Source organism: Propithecus coquereli, unplaced genomic scaffold, assembly GCF_000956105.1.
Source record: "Propithecus coquereli isolate 6110/MARCELLA unplaced genomic scaffold, Pcoq_1.0 Scaffold444, whole genome shotgun sequence".
Taxonomy (NCBI): domain Eukaryota; kingdom Metazoa; phylum Chordata; class Mammalia; order Primates; family Indriidae; genus Propithecus; species Propithecus coquereli.
The window spans coordinates 1,137,808-1,143,643 of record NW_012150219.1 but is presented as its reverse complement, the minus strand read 5'-3'; positions in this window follow the sequence as shown (position 1 = coordinate 1,143,643).

Here is a 5,836-nt window from a genome sequence, read left to right as displayed (position 1 = left end):
GTCGGGAGGACTTGAGGAGAATATGGCAGCCATTGTTGGCAGCCTTTCCAGAACAGAATGTTGATGTGGAGATTGCACGTTTTATATACCTCCTGCCCCCAGAACAAAGAATGGAATTGAGAATGTTTGTTAATATTGATAATCATATTAGATAAATTCAGGCTGGCTGGCAGGGTCCTTTATTTTTTTCTCTGTTACGTGTTAAAATTACAACAATAAAGCTGGCTGTGTTGATGTGCACCTGTAGTCCCAGCTGCTCGGGAGACTGAAGCGGGAGGATTGTTTGAGTTGGAGGCCATCCTGGGCAACGCATGGAGACTGCATCTTTTAAAAAAACAAGTAAATAAAATAAAACAACAGCAAACTGTTATAGAGAAAATTGGTAAAACAGAGTAAAGAAGCAAAGAAGTCAGTTCACATCACTGTTATCCCCTAATACCCAAGCTTATTGGTAGATGTGCTTCTAGTCTTTTTTAGCCTTATGTGTGTTCTTATTCTTTGGCAATAGTTATTGTGATATAAGAGAACTTCATTCATGTTGTTAAAAAATGTGGTAGTCTGTGCTAGGTATTACACATTTGTTCTTTTCATAAGGTTTCATAGTTTTTACTTGTAAAGCTGTGTATGATTATATCAAATTTTGTATCATAGTTTACTTAGCTGTTGTATTTTTGATTTTCAGTTGTTTCCCAAGATTTTGCTTTTAGAAATAATTTAATAAAAACATCGTGCATAGAATGTCCTCATGTTTGGGATAATTTCCTTGAAATTGCTAGATCAGAAGGTATGATTATTTTTATGGCTCTTTGTTGAATTTGCAAGTCATTTTCCCAAAGGGTTATACCAGTTTACACTTACACCAGCAAAGTCAGTGAAGTATCAGTTTCACTGTGCCTTTTCTGGCTTATAGAATCTTGTGCGGTTACAGAAAAACTTGTATACTTCTAACTTGAAAAAACAAGGTACCTCCACCAAATGACCATAACAGCATGCTATGCGCTAAGCTGTAATTTATTAATTTAATAAAGAGTTTAATGCCTGCTATTCATCAGACATCGTAGATGAAGAATAAGACAGTCTGTACTTTTAAGGAGCTTACAGCTTGTTGGAAGAGACATGCTCTAATTTATAGGGGGCATGGATAGAAGCATATTTGTTGGAAAAGAGGCCAAAGATAGGAGTGGACAGTTCTAGTCTTGGGGTTGGGATGGTATCAGGAAAAGCTAAGAAGAGTGACATTAAAGCTTAGTATGAGCAGGAGTTATCAGAGCACGTTCATGGGAGTGTCAGCGGGGGCAGGAGGCTAGCACCACCAGGCAAAACAGGGTGGGTGTGGAAGGGGAGAGGTCAGGACCTGGAGGTGGGCAGAGCACTGTTGTAATGTCAGCTCCAGAGAGCAGTGTTGCTCTGCTGGTCTTGTGCCTCTAGCCCATTCTCATCAGATGACCTTCCCCGCAGCAGGGGGGAGGGTGTGTTTTGGTAGATGCAGACATTCAGTGCTAATAGCACCAGAAAGGTAATTCTTAGTTTTCTCTGACCCAGGGTTTCATTCAGATTTTGTGGTTTAAAATTTGGGCATCTTTGTTTGCTGAGCCCCTCTGGTGGGTACGTGGGTCTGGATATTGGTCCTTCCGAGGGTTGGTAACTGGTCATTGTGTTGTTAAGAATTTTGGGGGAAACAAAGCTGGAGCTTAGACCAGTTAAATGATTACCATGGGCTACCCAGGCAGTTAATATCTCTTCAGACAGCTTTTTCATGCCGAATCTCATGTGTAGTTTAATAATTTAACAGACAGTAGGCCAGGCATGGTGGCTCACGCCTGTAATCCTGCCACTCTAGGAGGCACGAGGCGGGAGGATTGCTTGAGGTCAGGAGTTCGAGACCAGCCTGAACAACAGCGAGACCCTGTCTCTACTAAAAAAATAGAAAGAAATTATCTGGACAACTAAAAATATATAGAAAAAATTAGCTGGGCACAGTGGCGCATGTCTGTAGTTCCAGCTACTCGGGAGGCTGAGGCAGGAGGGTGGTTTGAGCCCAGGAGTTTGAGGTTGCTGTGAGCTAGGCTGACGCCACGGCACTCTAGTCTGGGCAACAGAGTGAGACTCCGTCTCAAAAAAAAAAAAATTAATTTAACAGACAGTAGACTAACACCTCAATGGAATGTTTATAGGGTACTTCATAGCTGTTAATTTTTACTACTTAGATTTTTATTTAATAGCTGGGAATATTTAGAGAGGGTAGAAAACATAACCTGTGATTAAGTTGGTTTTTCTACCTCAAATGGGAAAGACTAGGTAAGCAAAAGATTTCATCAAATTGAGTTTTTCCCCTAAAATAATTTTTGGGGTGCTTTACTCTGTTAATGTGTATGTATGTGTCCCCCCTACCCCCTCATTTTCTTTAAACACTTTTTGTGAGAAAATTGTCACATAATTATTATGCTTCAAAACATGTAAATAGTTGTGACAGTGGGTATCAACTTGTTGCCAAAAAATTCCTTGTATCTTAAAAAAAAGCTGTATTTTCTTTCTTAAATGTGTGTTAATATCTCCAAATAGTATGAGTGGCCAACATTTTAAGCAAATTTGGAATATAAAAATTGATGATTCTCATTAGAGCTTCAAAGTTATAAAATGTTTGAGATGCACCGTACCACATGAAGAGCATTGTCGCCCATGGTCGGAGTGGAGTACTGGAAGCCAGGGCTGTGTGAAATACGGCAGTGAGACCCAGATATGATAAAAGGAATCAAGTGTGGGAACAGTAGCTGCGGATTCAGGGGATTAAGCACCTGAGAGATGATAGAACATATTTGTTAAAAACTTGGACTCTGGAGACAGAGAGCTGTTGTGAAATGTTGGCCCCCCATGGTCAAATTACTCATTCAGACCTCAGTTCCCTCATCTCTAAAATGAGGGTAGCAACCTACCTTTCAGTCACTGTGAGGATGAAATGGGATAACACACAGGTATTTGGAAAGGTACTGGCCCTCAGTAATTGTACTGTTATTTTTAGAGGAATCTACTTCTGTATAAGCAAAACAAGCGGATTCATTCTTTACAGAACACTGTGCAGAGCAGGGAACACCAATCATCTGTGATTATTTGCAAGTAGGTTCGATTATTTGCAAGCAGGCGAATTTTTACAAACTGAATATACTTGTGTAACCAGTACCTGGGTCAAGAGATAAGATTACCAGAAACCGCCTGCAAATGCTCCCCAACCCAAGCATAAACATTTTCCTGACTTCCACACTGTGGATCACTTGTGCCTGTTTCTGTATTTTATGGACCTGAAATCCTACCACATGTGCTCCTTTGTGTCTGGCCCCTTTGCTCCACATGGTGTGTGAGAGGTTGGTTCATGTGGTTGCATGTAGTTGTAGTTTCTTTATTCCTATTGCTGTGTAGTATTCCAAAAATTGAAATAGGCTACACATTTTTAATCTGTTCCACTATGGATGGACTTCTGAGTTCTTTCTAGTTTTGGACTGTTATGACTGGTTCCCCATTCTTTTTTATGGCCTCCACTACTCCATCCATGTGGATGTATAATAATTTATTCAACCAGTCTCCTTTGGATGGACATTTTTGTTTTTCCTCCACTATTACAAATATTGTTGCATAATATTTTTAATAAACTTGTGCATTATAGTAAGGAACATTTAAAAATAAGCTTCATGAGGAATGAGAGTAACAGGGAGTATTTTGGGGGGAAAGCTAATCCATGTGGCAGCTCTGCTCAACTTGTGAAAAGGAATAGCTGAGCTTTTCTTAGGAACAGGTTGGTGCAGTGATACTGGTTCACTTTCAACATTTCGTGTTCCTCTCAGAAAGGAGTAGGGAGCCGAAGCAAAATCAAGGGAAAGGCTTGAAATCCCACATCCATTGCCTCTGTGAGCACAGCTGAGTTCTGAAGACTCAGTTGTGTACTGTCCCAACTTATTCATTTATTCACATATTTGTTATGCATCTTCTGTGTTCCAAACACATTGTCTTAACCACTGGGGGTGCAGCATTCAAGGAAGCAGACAACAGCCTTGCCATCATGGGGCTCACATTTTGATAGGGGACAAGATAAATTTAAAATGATTGGTGTGTAGGTGTGTATGTATGTGTACGTGTGTGTTGTGTGTTGGCACGTATTGGGGGCGAGACACAGATTGGATAGAGTGGTCAGGAAAGGAATGGTTCCTTTTCTGCTTCAGAACTCTCTTAGCTTATCAAGCCAGCTGTAACAAACATTAAGAATACACATATTTAGGGTAAAAGATTATGAACTCAAGTGTATAGAATCTTGTTTCTTTTCCTCTTGGGTTTATCGCATCAAATTGTTTTGCTCCTAATCTGGAGAGTCAGATTTCATTATCTTGTGAGGAATTTGTATAAGTCATAGGCATTGTTAATGTGTGTTCAGGTGAAAACCATGTTACCTGGGTCATAAGGCTGTGGCTGGCTGGAATTCTAGTGGAGAAGGAAGTGTGTGTGTCTTCCTGTTACATTCAAGTACAAAGAGGAAAAAAGGCTCTGTCCTGTGGGCAACAGGTGACTGAGCGGCCTCAGGAAACTCTCCAGTTAAAACCATGGCCCAAGGCTGCTTACACTGGCATCTGGATGGAAATTTCCAATTGTGTAGATCTGAATGGGGCTTATGTTTCAACTGAATTGTGGAGATAAGAGCTCCCTCAGCCTAGATACTGGGGCTGGATGATAATTATAATGTCTCATGAAAGTATAAAAAATTATTATTAATAGTAAGCCTACATTTGTGTTTGATGTTGTTTTATCACACTGCATTCCAATGTCTTGTTTGTGTCTGTACCTCATTCAGTGCTTTGCTCCTCCTTGGCGCCCAATGGCCAAGTGTACTTAAAAAGTGCGCAGTAAAGTAGGTGTTCAGGAGATGCTTGTTGAAACAATGGAAGATTTGACAAGTGTGTGCCAATTCAAAACTCTTTTTTAAACTGTGATTCAGCCGCTGTTGATCAGCACCGTATTGTTGGAAAGTACTGCTTTTCATAGTTTCCAAAGCAAAGCTCATCAAAATGTTAGGGAACACCCCCAACTTCACCTGTTTAGTTTTGACTTCACTAACTTACGACCTTGGGCAAATTGCCTCTGGAGGACTTGACTTCCTTATCTAAAAAAGGCCAGAGGATGTCTACTTTACAGATTTGTAAATTTTAAATGAGATAATTTAGATTGAAAGCAACATGCGTATCCATATATACTTCCTAGTTTAGGCCGGAGCCATGGACTAAATTTAGTAACAAGACTTTTGATAGGCACACTCATCCAGTCCTGCAGTGGGATCTGTATAACCAGCTGCGTGAACACCAAACAGAAGGGCAACTTAGCTGCAACATCTCTAATAAGATTAAGGGGATTTTGCCTCCAGCAAGCTTAATATGAGTCAATAATACAGTGTGACTGCTATTTACCAATAACATTCAGCAAAATATCGATTATTTGTTTTAAAGTCTATTAATAGAAATATCCGAAACGTAATTTTCCGAAGTGATTGGGATCACTTGATGTTAACTAGTTTTTATGCGGGAGTGGCAGGGGTGGGGCGGGGTGCTAGTTTGGGAAATGGCAGGTTAGATAACTGAACATTCCTATTCCGGCAATTTCTGGGCCTTGAATTATTGTGCATTGGGAATCTCCAAAAGGGGGCTCCAGCTGACAGATCTTTGGTAACAGACGGAAAGGGCTGCTGGCCGTTTTGCTTGTTTCTGGGCTCATCTGACTGCGCCCGGCCACTCTGTCAGCGTGGACACCACCCTTTGTCGAGTGGAGACAGCTGGGCCAGTGTTCAGAGGGAGCAGCCAGG